Consider the following 19160-nt stretch of genomic DNA (forward strand, 5'->3'; position numbering starts at 1 on the left):
CAACATACTAATACAAGTCATTTATTTATGTAGGTTTATATATTTTAACCATATAAACATTCCTCTATCTAAGAACAATTTTAATAAGGTTGTTATTCTTATTATTTTCAACTTTAATCTTTAATTTAAAAAGTTTAAAGTATTTTATTGTTTCGTTAGTTTTCTGTGCACGAAATCACATTACAACCAAATAATACATGGCGCCACCCATGAAAAACAAAATTCTAAAATCAAAATGCATCTTTAATCTACGATAAACATTCGCCGAAAAATGTAATTGTACTTGCAGCGTTCAATTACTCAACTTTATACCTTAAGTTAAATGAAATTATGTTCAGATTTGTTTGATTTTTTAAATTAAATGCAAAGGATTCTTGATTTAAAATTCAAGGCGCGAACGCGGTGTCACCTCGTTTGTCACCATTGACAGACCGACGTGTTTTTTTTAAATGCACAATGACACGAGTTTTGCGAAAAAATCTCGCGCATCGTTTAAACTGCTTTGCATATTCGTTTTGTGAATGGCAAATTAATGTAACTGCATGCGATTGGTCGCAGTGGATTCTTTTTAACGCATTCACATATTGCTTAAGAATTGCAATTTCAGGAATCCGCGAAATTGGATATAATCATCACTGCATTTTGACGAGTTAGAAATCCTAAAATCAGATGATGCTTAATTTGAATTTCATAAGTAGGTAACTGAACTAAATATATACCAAGAAGTCTCAATGACTATTACATACATATATTTTTTCCGACGTAAAGAGAAAATATATTGCAGTGCCACGTCTTTGCATCGGCGAATACCAAAGAATGATAATGATTCAGAGTTTTATGCAATTTCTATCACGTCTAGACAAAGTTCCCGAGAATTGTAAAACTGTCACATTGACAGTTACCCGCCCTTCAGCTGTCAAACTTCACTTCCAAATGCATTTATCAACCTCAACTTAAATTTATGTGAAAACATTTCATGATATTTATTCTTTGCTATTAATATTTTTATAGGAAAGCAAAATTTTGCTTGACGAAAGTTTTGTTAACGGGCGCAAAGAATAAATTGCATTATATCTTTGTCAAATTAACAGTAGTAGAGTCGCACATCGCATCGCATAGATTTCGTGAAAGTGGTAAAGTAGTTTTATTAATTTTTAGATAGTAATAACATGGATTCAATTTTTAGTAACAATGTCTTTTATAAGCTATGTTAGGGAAGTGCATATTATTTTTATTTAAAAGTTTGAATTGTAATTAAGTGATTAAATATCTTTAAAACCTGCAATAACTGCTTATTCTTCTATTGAACTCTAATAACCTAAGCTGTAGGTATATTTACAGATTGTGGTGTAACGAGGCAGCAAATTACAAGAATAGCGCAGTCAATCGAACTCTAAGCCCTGGATTATATTCAATGAGACGCTTGTTAGGCTCTTATGTAATTCATGATATCTAGAAACTAGGAGGCAGAAGGAGGCGGTGAAATATTTTAGACGGAATTATTATATAAAATTTTAGATGTTAGTAAATGATGCTTTTTTTGTTGTGCAGTTTTTGAAATTGTTTTTTTTTATGATATAGCGGGTATCCGAGCTCATGGTTCGCCTGATGGTAAGCGATTATCACCACACACGAGCAATTGCAGAAGTTGGTCTGCATATGCGTTGTTTCTTTTTAGGGATAAGGAATGGATTGGAAGGGCTCTCCTAGCCACTAGTGACACGTCATTTTTTTTTTACTTTTATACTTTCTACAAATATATACAATAATTTTAATAATTTTGTGTCTATAAAGTTTATAATATTATACCTATAAGAAAAAGAGTATTCAGTGAACCGCCAGGATTTATATAGTGCGATTAATACCTTTCAACCGCGTAAATATACTAAAAGTATAGAATAAAATCAGTAAGTCGATGTCGTATGTCGTTGTGCCAAGTTATTTCACTGATATGCAATAACGATATGACAGATTGCACATTTTAAAACCTTTTATAAATTACACGGTCATAGACCTAGAGCTGGATTAATTTATTAGCAGTTTTGACTACGTCGCTAACATTGTAGTATAGCCCTAATACATACAGATGTTTCTGTCGTAATTATTATCTTTATAACGTTTATTCTTTGTGTGTTTGTCACTGAAAGCTTCCTAAACGACTGGATAGATTTTAATTGATATACTTTTATTATATCTTTCGATCGATTTGAGAATGGTTTGGATTTACAATTTAAATGTAAGCGAAGTCGCGGGCAAATGCTAGTTAAATTGTAATTATTGTCCATTAGAATATTGCAAACGAATAAATACTGTTTGTATATTTTAATTAATTAATGAAGTTTCTGAGTGGAAAAGTCTGAATTGAATATGACAACTTATCACATTTTTCTTTATAATATGAAAAATTTCAAACACTGTACAAGTTATTCGTAGCTAAAATAAATAAAACACAAACAAAAACGACTATTTTCAAATTATACTAAACATGTATATACAGATACATACACGTTTCTGTTACATATAAATTATATCATACATAACATTCGATTTTCCGTCCCTCGCTCTTGTACTAACGATATTAAGAACCATTTAGCATTGTGCGAACTTGATCCCCGTATCTGTCTTGTCCAATGCCAGCACAATGCCCATTCGTTTGTTCCCCGTAAAATATTATTGCTACTCGCTCCATTGTATTATCTGTTTAAAAACTTTTCGAGTTTCATAACTTTGCGTCTGAACGATGTTTTATCAAACAATTGGCTGTCATATGGTTTATTTAATTTTAGAATGTTGTACAGGGTGTTCCAGCGGTGGTGCTCTAGTTCAGGACAACTTATACCTTCTTCCTATAGTTTTTAGGACGTCCTGTATATCTTTTACATTTAATGATTTATTCTTTATTTCGACACTCTGTATGCAGGACGTTTGTAAATGAAACGATTTAAGCAACTATGCGAATAATCGACTTGTTTTATTATAACAGATATTTGTTGGTAATCTTTATATTATATATTCTTCCAGTGTATAGTATTATGTTATCTGTGGTATCACCAAAGAATTCCTACTAAAATTCTAAGAAACCCTTCATATTAGTAGCCCTGTCTATCTGTCTCTTCGCGTATAAACCACAATAGCGATTTGGATGAAATTTGATACAAAGATTGTTCGAAACCCGAGAAAGGGCAAAGGATAACGGGAGCGGGAACGATGCGGAGTAAAAATACCGCGATTGCATATATTACTAGGCGGGCGCGTATGCGGGCAGAGCCGCGGGCCAAAGTTAGTTATTAGTACATTTCCCTGTTTAAGTTGAATACGATAGGTATTATTACGCTTTTTCTTACTCATAAGACTGAGATAATCTGAAATGTATATAAACTAGCAACTAAATGTATATAAAATAGTTATATAAACTAGCTGTTCACCCGGCATCACTCGTATTACGTATATAGCATAAGTGATGTTGCAGCTATATAATGGTGAAAGACTTATAAAATCGGCCCAGTGGTTTTTGCGTGAAAACGTTACAAACATACAAAACTACAAAACGTTTCCTCTTTACAATATTAGTGTAGATGAAACGATATTATGCTAATAACCATAGCTAATAACACTAGTATAAACACCATGAATGGACTAGACGTGTACTACATTTCCGTGAAAGGCAAGTGGAGGTAAGTGGTCCGCATTAAGGACCCGTAAATAATCACAAATTGCATCTTCCCAGTACTGCGCACCCGTTTGTAGTGGCCGTCAAAACACGAGTGTAATAGACGAAGCCGGTATGTTTCCAAGTAAGGGACTGCAGGAATTTGTTGATATTCTAGCTCGAAATATGCTCGAGGGCTATTGGAGTCTTGGGTTTTGGGATGAGCACTGTTTGCTGCCTTTGCTTGTGAAGAACTGTGATAGTATTTTCTTGTGTTTGATTTTACGCGAGTGTTATACATTTAGAAATAAAAAACTTTTTAACAGATCTTAAACGCGATTTATTCATTATATTATTAACCCGTTTCGAATACTTTACAGCGAGCGTGATCACGGGGAGACTGAAACCGCGAATAAGTCGCATTCGCGTCGCGTAAAATCCGTTAAAAAGTTTTTAATTTCTAAAAGAACTGTGAAATTTAGTGTTTAATTTAGTTTTTTTTTTAATATACATAGACAAGTTTTTTTTTATACAATAGCGGGCAAACGTGTGTGTGCGTCACGGGGTTGTAAGCGGTGATTGTGTGGAGAGCGACGTCGCCCACAAGCATCCACACAACCTGGAGAATTGTGGGTGTGTTGTCGACCTTTAAGCGAGTATGTTTTTAGTTAAAATTTTTTGAAATGTATGATGTAATAGAGGAAATCAAAAAACAATATATGTACAAATAAGGAGTATTCATTTCCTCACCCTTTTCATTCCATTCGTTGATGAAGGGAACGCTTCATCAATCCTCTCCTTATCCCTGACTGATATAAAAACCAGATAAAACATTTGTCTCACCATCAGGTGAACTACTATCCCGGTTGTCCGCAACTTTATAAATAATACCCACTAAGGTAATTTCATTCTTTGAGATAAATCAGGAAGGATATACAAAAAAAATAACAATTTTTAAATTACAAAATTATTAAGATGATCAAGTACAAAAGTTGTTTCAATGTGAAAAATATCTCAATATACACAACCACATTTGAGCACAGTTCATTCACAGATAATAACATAAAATGATATTTTACAATATGAAATTAGTTTCTACGCATTACTGCTAATCAGTTTAAATTATAGCGGCCTTGGCATCGACGCGGATAATTTATTGCATTTATAAGTAAACACTTGTAAATGATCTGCGCGGTGTTTTGAGTAATTTACTAATCAAGTGCTTGAAAAAATATTAGGGGAGTTTATATGGGCGCTTATTTCATGAATTTTAAGTAAAAATTGAGTATTTTGTTGTTTGTTTATTATCTATCATAGTCTCTTCCATTATACCGCGACGGTTTTTAGATTTCTTGCAATTCAGACAGACTAAATCGATTAACTAAAACTGTAAATTGTTCTCCTTTTCACTTTAACTCGACTGTTTTGATATGATTTAGAGTCATTTGTTAGTGGAACTTATTAGTTTCAGTCACTTTTATAAGAAATTTGAAATTGTATTTCCACGTACTGTAATTTTATTAGAATATCATTAGCATGCCATAAGAATATATAGCTTTGGCGTACAAAAAAGCTGAGAAGATTGTGTTCATGTGTGGTCGCTACCTTATAAGACATTATGTTAAGATGATCTGTTTTTTGACTGTATCGTACCTGTAGCTAAAAAATAGATTTAATAAATGGCTATGACTTTGAAATTTGGCGAGAAACACACGTATGCAATAACAATTTAAGATTGATTCGATACATAGCATCAACAAAACTTTAGCGTGTCGTTATTGCCTTTCGATACAAAAAATAGCTTAGTGATACGGAAAATTGTCACAATTACAATCTGCTTCTGTATATAAGTAGCTCAAACTCAAACTCAAAAGATTTGTTTATTTAATTCGATTTTTTCTAGATAAAATTTTCAATCGTCATAACACACTTTCACTAGTATTTTCTTCCCTTTGATTATACGCGAGTATTATACATTTAGAAATAGTCTTTTTAACGGAATTTAAACGCGATTTATTCATTATATTAGACGTTTCGAACACTTCACACTTTTACTAAATAGTAAGTTAAGTAACTACGTAGTTCCGAGGCAGTGGTAAATACCACTGGCTCGGAAAACAGTTCCTGCAGAGAACAGAAGAGTTGGCAAGAAACTCTGTAGTGGCTTGTACAATAGTAGAGTATATTCTGCTTTTACGCTTTAAGGTAAACGGTTAAAATACTATAATACAATTATGGAAGAATTTAAAGAATGCGCAACTGTATCTTTATGAAGGTCGTTGCACCTGTCAATAATTGTGTTCAAATATGCGCGAAAAATTACCGAATAACCGCAAACTCAAATACGGAGTTCGAAATTTTACTTGTAGTGCAATTTTTGCGTATAAATCTTTTCGCTTGTGTTAAAAACAAGGCAGATGTTACCTATTTAATTCCTTATTACTGTGGTTTAGAGTTGGTTTTGCTGTGTGCGCGATATCTTTCATTTTGTAACAAATAATGATGTGTCAGAAGCGAGATTTTGCCCTCAGGAGACACCAGGCTTTTGTCTTATACTAAGATCATGGTCAGTTAAAAAACCTACATTCAGTTGTAGTGCTTATATGCAAGGGAATTTAGCGTAAATTCCCGTAAATTTATTTGAGCATTTGCCTCTACTTTGGTAGCCTAATGTTCGGTAGAATTAAATGAAATGATGAAGTTGTGTTATTTTGAAGCGTACCGTTTTGTTTGTCTGTAATCATTATGCAATAAATTTAGGTTGGACCTTGAATTTTACGTACATTTTATTTATGAAAAAATGTTGCTGATTGCTTTTATACTGGGAGTGTAAGTTTTTATCTAGAAAACACTACACATCACTACATAGTATAAGACAAAGTCGCTTTCCGACTTCTGTGTGTCTGTATGCTTCTTTAAAATTACGCGACACACTTGAGGGGGTTTTTAATATATGTCTTGATTCAAGATAAAGGTTTATATGTATTATTGAAATGAAAGCAATGAAAGAAATGAAAGCATATCAAATAAATCATATATATCTGAGACTTTCACGCTTCTATTATTATCTATGGGTTAACACTAGTTCTCACTTATACGTATAAACAAATTGATAATTAAATTAAATTGCATTAAATTTCTCTTTTATAATCGCTATCGTAATTTGCGTGAGTTAACTTTATCGAGGAACATAAAATCAATAAATTTACATTATAAGAAATATCTCTATGTAATTTTGTTCAGAGGATTAAGTTGTTTGGTTGTTGTGTGAATGCATTGTGGTAATATATTGTAAGAAATCTAAATAAAAGACTAAAATAAATATGATTTTTTTACAAGATACATTTATATCTAAACATATATATATAAAGCAAGAAAAAAACTGTGTCTGTACATTGAATATACCAAAAAAAGAACAATTAAAGAGGTTTACGAGAGGAGGAAACCAAAAAAAATGTCTGTTTGTTTGTACTCACGGAACTTCGTAGTAACTGGACGGATTTGAACGAAGGTATCCCTAATATTATGATTTTAAATGAAGCGTAACTTTATACTAAAAAAATGTGTAGAATGAAAGCAATCATAATTTTATATAATACTAGCTGAGCCCCGCAGTTTCACCCGTAGGAATATCGGTACAAAAAGTTGCCTATATGTTATTCCAGTTGTCCAGCTATCTACGTACCAAACAAATTACAAATTTCATTGCAATCGGTTCAGTAGTTTTTGCATGAAAGAGCAACAAACACACGCACATCCTTACAAACTTTCGCTTTTATAATATTAGTAGGATAGTAGGACTAAATGGAAACTGCTGCATCACTCGCATGGTAATCGGCTAAAATTAGCTTAGATAGATTCTATCTTAATCCAGATTGTAATCGATCTTTCTACCAAATTTCATACAGATACCAGAGGTTTTTGTGTGAAAGAGTATTTATTCATTTATTATATAGAGTAACAAACATACATTCTTATAAGCTTTCGCGTTTTTATTAGAAGGGTTTTAATGTGGTAGTCGAGCACGTTTCGATACGACTTGTGCTAGCTTAGTACCACACTCTCATAGAAGACAATAAAGCGCGGTATAATTCCTCAACGAATGTTCATGGGCGGTGGTGATCGCTTCTCATCAAGTGTACCGCAAAATGGATTTCTTGCACTAAAATAAAAAAATAAATTGTTTGTTATTCCAGTACTACGCTGTCGATTAAGTAGAATATCATTTATTTTGGTTCTTTATATGACTACTTACCACAGCGCATTTTATAGTTTCCCTAACATCCAGTTTCTTGCATATTAAGTAGTCAATATTATTACGTAAACATATTTATTCCTCATTATCTGTATATGTTTAGAGTCAAGTATGTAATTATTTTTATTTTCTGTGGAATAAGCTTTTAATAAGTTAAAAACAATGTTATATATGCACAATAAATCATTATCAAAAAAAAAAAATTGTAAATTGGAGTTTTAACCATTTTTTATACATTAAGATTAAATTATACTGACGTGCGGGAAATTTGTAATTATACGAAAATAATGATTTCAGCTGTTACATGTTGTATGTGTCATATTATACTGAAAGTGGCATATAGGGGCTTCAATTCTAAAAATTGTATTATTATTCATAGAAAACAATTACTTTATTCTCATCGTTAATGGCTCCAGAAAAGAAACTCACCGACGTCTGTGTCAAGTGCTAAATCCTTCAAAATTGCAATAAAAATTTCGAAACAATAACCATGCCACCCGCATAGTTGGATACATCAAAATATAAAATTAAAACAGAGATATCAAAACACAAATCTGCGCGAAGTAGACCGCTGTCAATTTTAATTCTAAAGTAGGACTTGGGAGCACGCGAATTTCGCGCCGAATCAGCTTAACTTGTCAAAATTGACGCGCGCAAATTGAGAAGCGTGGTGGTCTGCAAGCCGACGATCGTGCTTAAGGTACAGCGTCAATCTCACTTCACAGATTTTTCTCTTAGTTTCAAAATAAATGAAAAAAAAAGAAACATTCGTTTTATTGCTGTCTCGCGGCAGTAGCTCAGTTTGAAGATCGGTCGCAGCGCGCGCGCCCGTTTGCCGTCCGCCATAATTTCCCGCCTAGCGTCAGCGCGATTTCGAATTCAGAAACGTTTGACATTTCTTTTTTTTAGTGCAGTTCTGGTGTGGCCTGTGTTGTGCTGTGGTTATGGTAAATATTTAAAAGAGGTGCAACATAGTCAGTTAAGTGTAGTTCGATATTATTGCGATGACATTTAGCATATCCTGTCCGTCAACACAGGTAAGGGCTATTTAATAAGACTTATCAATAGTTGCTAGTTTAAAAATATATTTATATTTTAGTTACATATGCGTGGGAGTCACGTGTTGAATAAAAAAGTTTGCACAAATTTCTTCGTTGCAATTTATCATCAAACGTCATAAAATATTTGAAAAATAATCGTGTACTCACATACTTTTATTAAATTTCAGTAAGTTAGGACGAAGAAAACCAATTAATATAGAAGATCTCGAAATCTCAATTTTTTAATAAAGCGTTTTTTGAAATTATTTGAATTGATGCTAGTTTTTGCCCGGAAAAGCATCATTTATGCTTTTTGAAATATTATTGAGATCTTAAATTTTGCGCCTACGCGACTCTTACTTATGGCTAAAGTAAATATGACAAACATTAAAATCGCAATATGTTTATCAATTAATTACTGAAGGTAAATTCTTAGGAGTTATTCTTCTGTTAAGCCAAGTGAAACTTTCAGTTTTTATGTACAGTTAGTAGTATTCATGAGAAAAGCAAACACTCTACGGGTACAAAACTTAAAGTTATTAACAAAAATTATAATAATTGGCCATAAAAACGTAAAATATAAGAAAAGCTTCATGGCCACTTTTATGACGTAATTTATTTGATATATGTCATATTCCAGACTCTGGTTAAATGTACTAGGAGTTTACATTTATTTATAATATCTACAATCATTATTAGAGTGTTTTGGTTGTTATTTCAACACGAACACATAAAATTAAATGTTTATTATTCTAATACAGAATAAATCCATGTTATAATGAGCTTTCCAGTCTAATCTAGATATGTTAGACACTAAATGTCTGCGTTTGTCCCCTAATGAGTCCAATAGAATATAATATAGTGGTATCTTGATAGAAGTTGACTAGTGAAGGCTTATGTCGGGCTTATGCTTCTACAGATTGTTCTAGAGAGAAATTTCTATTTAATTTCGATGAAATAATGTGTTAGTGGATTGCTACAAATAAGTTTATAATTAGTGTATATTTGTGTGCAACGTTAGTTTTGCGCTTTTCTTGTTGGTGACGTATTCACGGCTATATCAATTTTTTTATGTCATCGCGGACAAATGAGCTAGTGGTCCGCCTGATGGTAATCACCACCGCCCATGAACATATGCAGAGGTAGTGCCTTTGCGAATGCGCTGCTCGCTTTTAAGGGGCAAAGGATGAGTAAAGGATTGTCGACTGGAAAGAAGAAATGGACTATGAAGGGTGAGGAAAAGGAAACGAGCCTCCGGCTTATCCGTACGAAACAGCATGCTATTATTTCACGACAATACGGAAATTTTTGGGTTGAGATATGTGACATTCTATTATATCACCATACGAATAATCTGAACATCAATTTAATCATTCGTTATTAAGAGAAATAGTATGATATGACACATCATCGAATAAAAGCAATGTTTATCGCTCTTAGTACACCTTAGCCCTTATGGAAGTTCTAATAGTGTTCCTCGCAAGGGAATCTTTAAAAAACACATTCAATAACATCATGCAAATTAAAACATACTCAGAATACAAGCTTAAATTCCAATTAGCAATTATTTACATATGTGGTTTCAGCTACTTTGTGATTATTAAAGAGTATTTTTAGAGGTTTACAAATAAAATAAATTACGCAAAAAAACTTTACCATATCATTTCATTTAGAAGACATTTCGTGCAATTAGTGCTTAAAAGTGATTTAGGTTTTCGAAAAGTTCAATTTACGACAACCTTTCGAGCAATTGCGGCCGTATATAAGGAACAGTATAGTACCGGTGAATGTTGGCATCCATTTGTAGTATATCTGTGGTTATTCTGCGTATGCGTGTGGCTTAACATATCCCCAAAGAACGACCGTGTGAGATCACACGATCGTGGAGGCCAGCTCACAGGTCCATTAGGCGAAATTATGCGCTCAAAGAATTGCGGGAACGGAATAAACTGATGGCGTCGCGCGCTGGGTGGCATGTAGCACCATACTGTTGAAACCACAGCTCCACCACATAATACCATTCAACTGGACAAAAAGTCGTCCAATTGACATTCACAAAAGCGAATCAAGCATATGCTTCAATGCAAAAATAGTTTTTTCTGTACGCACTATAAAGCGTGCTTTAGAATGCGTATTATCGACGATCCAGAGTAGAGAAGAGTGCGATCCGGCAAGAAAACAATTCATGTTTGTCCCAATAGCAATATTGTACCCAATAGTACAATGGATGTACTGCGCGGTACCGAGCTATGAGGACAAATAAATTTGCAAAAATTGAAGTGGTAAAACATACTAATAATAAATGTATCACCAAATGCTGAATAAACATCGATTAGAACATTTTTTGTCAGCATTAAATCAAATCTTTCAAAGAAGCATACTTTATGTGCATACAGTATACCTGTATTGAAATTGTATTTGCCATTAATAATCAATATGACGTCATAAACTGTTCCTACAAAGTAATCGTACATACTCTAAGTAAGTTTGCAATATGAGGTTGCAATGAATTTACCCATATTATTGTAATTTATTCAGAATATATGCATATAGATGATAATGTAACTTCATTAATACTAATCTAAATTAATTTCGGCTTCCTATATCGTGCTAGGATTTCTCGGAGAGCTTAAAATCTAGGAAACATCATGTGGAAGGATGTTTTTAAATAATTATCTGTTCAAATCATAAAATAAGCTGGAAAAACCCTTGAATAAGCAAATATAAAAGTACAAGGGACAGACAGTTTTTGTCAGAAATGTGTTGATCTTACTCGCATATGAGAGAGGGGTAAGCTATACCTGTAGAAGAACTTATATATCAAACAGTGTCGTAGCAAGTTCTGCTTCTTAAATCTAAGGGAATGAGTCCTGTGTTTCTATTAAATTATTTTCTTTATACAATTTTTGTCCCCTCATTTAATTCTTCTTTATGTTTCACTTGCGTGTGGTGCATTAAGTTTTTGATTTATTGTTTCTTGGATGGTATGCACCTTTGTTTTATTTCGGCCACCTTAAATTTATTTTTCAGTTTATTTCACATTATTCATTTCATTTCCCCACTCGTAACGGTGAGAATCTAAAGTTCCACGATATGTGACATCTGGGAACCCACCCTCGGCCAGCCTGGATTACGTGTACCCTCATAGGAGGCCCGTGTCTCAGCGGTTAGAATATTATGCTAATAACATATTAGATTATGATGACGACGAGATTTGTTTTAGTACATTAAACTTATATAAGGTTTCTCTGACACAGGGATTTTGTATTTAGTACGCATAGTTTATGTTCAAATATTTAATAGTTATTAGTGTGGCATTGTGTATTTATTTAAATTGATTGTCTAACGGTAGATATGTTTGTTTTATAGCTTTGAGGTCGCGGATTTGTTGCTAGTCATGTTAATATCTCTAATGACAATGCTTATGCTGTTAAGTCATTAATTGACTGACGCTGAAGTTGTAACATTTTGCAAATGTCGAACCTACAATGATAGATAATTTATATTTAAGCGACAGATAATGTATTATCTAAAAATATGTTTATAGTCAATCGATGCTTATGAAACACTATTTTCCAATAGCGCTGCTTTCAAACTGAGAGTAGGTAGCCTTAAATATGAATTAGTTTGATATTTTGAATGATATTTCCGGCAAACAATAAATTCAGTATTTCTGAACAAAACAGAATCAATGCTTCTTTGGATCTCCAAAACATCACGTGATGTGAGTTTTGTGTTCTTTGTATTAGTGATACTCTTTGCAAATGAGCATACCATTATTTCACCAGTTCAAAACGAATGTTAAACGCGTTTAACCATGCTTAAAACCAGTAAAAACCAAATAGTGTCGAGTGCTACCGCTATCATTAAGCGGTTTTGGTTTGTAAACAACTACTTTGGAAACTTTCTTTACAGTCGTGCACACAAGTGCTTTGTTATTCCTTGCACTTCAGTTTTGTTTGGGGATCTCTTTAAACGTTAAATATTATGCTAATTATGCAAATATTATGTGTCTTATGAACAGTTGCTAATCGTTGTTGAGGATTATCGTAAACTGAATTCACATTTATCACTTATTTTATAGCGTTAATAGTTTGTAAGTGTCCAAACAACAATTTTATAGGAGGTCAAGCGACTCATCTAAACGTACTTTTTAATGTCCTTTGAAGCAACGTTATTTAACTTTAACACCACTCAGAGTCATCCTTCAATTACATAATAGTTTTTTAATACATCAGTGTCAGATTCCAAAGGATAAAGAAAAATAAGGATACTTGGTGATTTCTTCTGAATCAGTCAGCGTAACTATGGGCGCAAAATTTTTTTTTGTTTCAAATACATTTACAATGTCACAATTGCAATTGTACAATTGCATAATTTTTTTGTTTGTACTCATTAAACCTTTTTTTAAGCTTAATATAATGAAGGAAATAAAAAAATCGCAACGATAACAAATTATCGTCCGAAATATGTTACTAATAAAATAGGTTTATGGTGCAAACATATATAAACATACTCTATTCAACATAACATATTATTTTATCAAACGAAAAAGAACATCAAAGAGCCACTTATAAATCACGAAAGAAATTATGTTGTCTAAAACCACAATAATTCAATACATAATAAGCAATTTGTCCATCTGTCATATCATAAATTTGTTTTCGCAAACAAATTCGTTTGGTAGCCCGATGTTTCTGCGTAAACCGCACTTTTAGACGCGAATAATTCAGTGATAACATTGTCAACAGGTGCTAAACTGACGGACAGATCACCCGCTTTATTTCTCTTTATAATTTTTTTTCATATTATAAATGGACTGTTAAAAATAATACTGGTCTTCACTTTAAAGCTGAATATTAATAGTTAATAAAGCAATTGTCATCAGCGCTTGTTATGTTCTAAAACAAAGAAAACCTTTAATAAAAATAAATTGTAATATTCATATAAATATATCGATACAGCGTGAGCATTATGTTCCGACTGAAGAAATCTACACCAAAATAATGTGCCTAAACGCACTATGGCCGACGTACTGTAGCCGATTTGACAGGCCACAAGTACAGAAATTCAGTTGCACAACTTTGTGTGTCTATTTAGCATCTCAGGATTGCTGTGGTAATCGAATCAAACTGCAGTCACGTATATGTACAAAATGAGTTGTCGCTGAAGTCTGACCAACGTTGAGATGTACGCTATAACGCAATGTAATTATGGCATTATATGTCGTCAAATTAAAGCAATGCAGGTATCTTCAATTGCAGCATGCCTTCGACATTGTATGTTTCGATACTAACTGTCATTACAAAAGTTAAATTGACTTTCCAATACGACTGTACAATAGTTTGTTTAGCTCAGGTGCTATACAACGTGTAGTAGGAAAGTGTACACAGTGCTGAGTGGGCAGGAAAGCTTTAATTATCGATATAATTGATTTTTAATAGCACCTTGTTATAACAAAGAATATAACACGCTCATTGGGTTGGTATTAATTTGTCGGCGTCCTTTGTTGAACGATCATGGTTCTCTAGAATTTTAGTACAGGGTCGAATCAGAATTTTTATTAAGTCTATTCTAGTGACAGACGGATACATAATATAAAATTTGTTTTTTGAATGTATACAACTAAGGAGATTATTTATCGATAGGTAGATAAAAATAAAGAAATATTGCTTTGTAATGAGGTTCGTTTTCCTGTATAAATAGCGCGAATGGAATCATAACAAAGAATAAGAAATCTTCATAAACAGCCATTGGAAAGACGAAGTCTAAAAAAGCAGAAAAATATCTGGACTTCCAAGAATATTTAAACCCCATTTATTTTAAAATACCAAAGTTTGTTTTACTCCAAGTCTTTTTAAATATCTTCGATTTCTCTACGTAAATTATATTGAATATCATCATCATCAGCCCACATAATATGTTCCCACTGCTGGGACACAGGCCTCCTATGAGGGTTCAGGCCATAATCCACCACGCTGGCCAAGTGCGGGTTGGTAGATGTCACATGTCGTCGAATTTTTGATTCTCGGACATGCCGGTTTCCTCACGATGTTTTCCTTCACCGTTTTAAGCAGTGGTGATGTTGTTTACATGCGCAGATAAATTCAAAAATCAATTTATTTCCTGCACGCTCGCCCGGTCTCGAACCCCGACTAATCGCTTTTGAAGTCCGAGGTTCTCACCAATGAGCCACCACTGCTTTTTTATATTGAATATACTATACTTTAATCTAAGAATCGATATCTAATCTTTGTATATCGATATGAATATTACAAGAACCTTACATTTGTCATAATAAAGAATGGGTGTCTCATTTATATCATAAAACAGTCATTAATAAAATAATTAATAGGCCACCAATCAAGCGGTATTTAAATAGAAGATGCCGCGTCGGATGATCAAACACATACTTGTTGGTTGAATTTATTAAGCTACATAACAATAGATAAATTATTTTTGAATATAACTTTGATTGGTATGTGGTATTCGTGAATTTGAGTTTGTGTCTCGTGAGATATTTTGTAAGGATAATGTGTACCACTCATAAGCATTTTGGAGGCATCTGATGAGACCTGAGAATTGGTGAAGCTTCTGTAATTCGGATTTTCTTCAGTTCAGCCAATTATGCCACTGCAAAAACAAACCTATTGAAGATCTTGTTGTCATACAGGTCTGTGTTACAATGCGTTCGTGCATTTTTTTATGTCTTAAGTGGGCAAATTAGCTGGTGTTTCGCCTGATGGGAAGCGATCACCACCACTCATAGACCTTCGCAGAGCAAATGCGCTGCCTGCTTTAAAGGGGAAAGGGAAAAAGAAGGAAAGGCTAAAAGAGAAGAAAGAATCGACAACTGGAAAGAAGGAATGGACTGGGAAGACTGCAAAGGAAACGGCGGAGGCCCGTTTAAATTTACCATTTGTCTCATAAGTTTGATTTAGTTTCAGAAAATAGCTATGGACTTAAGTCTCCACAGAAGTAATGACTGACAACTATTCCTTAAACGAAATGATGCAATTCGAAAAATAGTATAGTTGACATTGAAAAAGTTTCCCCTCAGAATACTACCAAAGATTCACTGAAGTCTACTGTGTTATTTTTTATATGCAACAAACACATTTTTTACTAATATCATGTTGCACTCATTATGAAAGGCATAAACAAAAACGCTGCTAAATAAGAGCTTTGTATCAATTTAAATGTATTGCAAATTCCGTAAAAAGTCGTATTTTATCGACTCCTGTGACTGCAACTTCACTGGCTCAGTATTATATGAAATTTATATTTTTTTAATTCATGACGTTTATTTAAAATTTCGAGTCGACTATGGTTTGAAAAACACCCGAGGATTGGACAAAAATACGTATGTACGCGTATTCCCCTATAATTATTTCCCATTACTAATGTCAATGCCCTTGCCATAAAAACTTCTAGACTTCAATTACTCCTTTTGTACTTATTCACACGAAAATTAACTTTATGTCTTGCACGACAAGGTTTATAAATACCGCAAAACGTTTGTAGACTCTTCTCCCACATTGTTTCATCTCTAGGGATTAACTATTACTTTTTATAGTTATTGAATAGTATCCTTATGTTCCTGGGTTACAAATAACTCGGAGAGGTATCTAAATTTTATGATAATTTATGTTTTTCAATATTTATTCATACCCAGTTTAAAACAGGAAATGTGGGATGTATCGTTTATTCACTTTTTTTATTCTAAGCTTGTAAGAATTTGACATTTAAAAAAGTGATTTTTTACTCTTAAATCGGCTTTTTCCTTGCGTTCTTTCGTGTTTATTAGTTTAGTAAAACAATATTATGACAATAGTGATTTAATAATTTACTGTTGTTATGAATACCGTTCTCATGCAGCAGCCAGACAAGTAATACGCTAATATTATTATGTGATTACAAGACGGAGATAATTGTTATCTTGTAATAATATTGTCACTAGTCTGCGTAGTTTTGTGAACCGTCTAACTAAATTTACAGCCGCGTATTTGAACTTGTCTTCTCACGTTTACTCATGTCAAAATAAAAGATAATAATATAGACTAACTGCGAGATGTTACGTATTAATATTTATTAAATAAGTTTCTTCGTTACATAAGCAATATACGTTTTATATTTAATTAATAAAGCATAAAAGTAACAAAAAGTAATATCGAATATATATTTATACAATTACTAGCTGCACCCTCCTGCTCCGCCCAGGTAGTCATTTATCGTAATTGAAATAACTTCTAACTATCCTATCTTTTTATTTGGATCAAACTGCACATGGTGTGCAAATTTGGTTAAAATCGGTTGAGTGGTTTAGGAGTCTATCGCGGACAAACAATGTGACACGTATTTTATATATATTAAGATTATTATTGTAAATTATATGGTTCATATCCCAATACGGTATTTCAATTTGTCAATTAAAAAAATTTTGACGTGACAAGGCTGTATATCAATAACCTTTCGCCTAATTTCAAATCGTTCCAGAATGTTTTTGGCGGCAACATTTCACGTCACATAGCCTTACAAAACTTTGTATGTGATCCGGAGACAAAGCCGATCGATTTAGAATCAATAGTGAGTTCTTATTGGTCATTTGAGTGAGTGATGTTTTATAATTAGTTAAGTGCGGCAGAACAAGGACACAGTGACTGACACTCTTTATATATAGATGGGATATTTTTGAAGCAATCGTCGATGGCGTTAAGTGATTTGGAATGTGTAATAGAACCGTGCAACTGCATAATTGATTTTGTAGACATAGTTTATTTTTATAGTAACTATGCATAACTGGGGCTACTGAAGTATATTCCTTTTCTTATGGAAACACGGTCTATCTTACAAGGCCTAGTGGTTATGTTATTATGTATTTCAACTGATACATAAAGCTGTGTTTAATTATAGAAGATGTTTTAAGCAAAAAGCATTAAACTATAAAACGAATTAAGATATACTATTTTATTGGATGTGTGAAAAAAAAATGCTATTATACACAACAGTGTTCCAGTTCCAAGAGAACAGCTTACTTCTTTTTAAAGGCCGGCAACCCACACACCTCACCCCTGGTATTGTGGGTGTAACTGGGCGACGTGGAGCACTTAACATCAGGTGACCCATCTGCTCGCTTGCCTGCTCCATCACAAAAAAAATGTTATAACATAATTGCAAATACGGTATAATCTAAGATGATTTTTCAGACGACCCTGAAAGTATCTTTTTTTTTATGGTAGGGCAAGCAAAGGAGCAGGTGGGCCACCTGATGATAAATGGTCACCACCGCCCATAAACACTTGCAACACTAGAGGTGTTACAAGCGCTTTGCCGGCCTTTCAGGGACATATACGCTCTTTTCTTGAAGGCCCCAATGTCGTAATTGTTCGGGAACACCGTAGCTGGTAAATCGTTCCAAAGCTTCACCGTACGCGGAAAGAAGTTGCGGGTGAAGCGTACGGTGGTGGACCGAGGCTCGAGTTACTAATTTTAATCTCGAGTTATTACGACAAATTATAGCAGTAGCAATAGCCAGTAATATTTAATTCACCAAAGCAGTATACATAACACCTATCTATATACTTTACATCCCAATCCCAACCTAATCTAACGTTAAACCATTTGAAAATGAAAACATAAATGCATCGTAGTTTGGTCTATGCCGTGTACATAATAATATTATCGCATTTAATTACGTGTGCGGTATAAACAAAACATATTTGTAAGCATGCATTCATAAACTTTAAAGTCTATTTACGTTTATGATCTGCTTATTACTAGTTTATTATTCACATTAAAGCATTTTGCATGAATTAGAGCATTTTGTGCGGAGTTGTCCATCTCTTATTGGAGAAATGTTTTTGATCGAGTTATAAACTTATAAATTACAAGCAATCTAGTATGGGAGCGAGCTTCGACACGAATTAGGCTACAGGGGAAGTACCACACCCCCACAGTGACCAGCGTGAAAAAGTAGTATGAGGGGAGAGGCGGACGCCGGATTCCTTTTCCTCTTCCTTCCTAGAACATTTCTACATTTCAATCGACAATCTTTTGCTTATCCCTTACTCCTTTAAAGGCGAAACCGCGGGGGAAAGTAAGTATAATATATTTTTTGTTGCCCACCTCTGATAGTTACCACCGTACTCTTAACACTCTCTCCTCACTTACAACCCCTTCCTATCCTCCATTCGTCTTCCGTCATATTGCCGACCGA

General features: G+C 33.5%; 1 protein-coding gene across 1 annotated transcript in view; it reads left to right on the forward strand.

Moving 5' to 3' along the window:
* The first annotated feature begins 8722 nt into the window (after window positions 1-8722).
* Window positions 8723-19160, forward strand: part of LOC119839756 — a 162950-nt gene continuing 152512 nt past the window's right edge. Inside the window, exon 1 of the mRNA XM_038366195.1 lies at window positions 8723-8941. The gene's annotated coding sequence lies outside the window, so the exon portion shown is untranslated. The remainder of the gene's footprint in view (window positions 8942-19160) is intronic.

The sequence above is a fragment of the Zerene cesonia genome, chromosome 4 (assembly GCF_012273895.1).
Source record: "Zerene cesonia ecotype Mississippi chromosome 4, Zerene_cesonia_1.1, whole genome shotgun sequence".
Taxonomy (NCBI): domain Eukaryota; kingdom Metazoa; phylum Arthropoda; class Insecta; order Lepidoptera; family Pieridae; genus Zerene; species Zerene cesonia.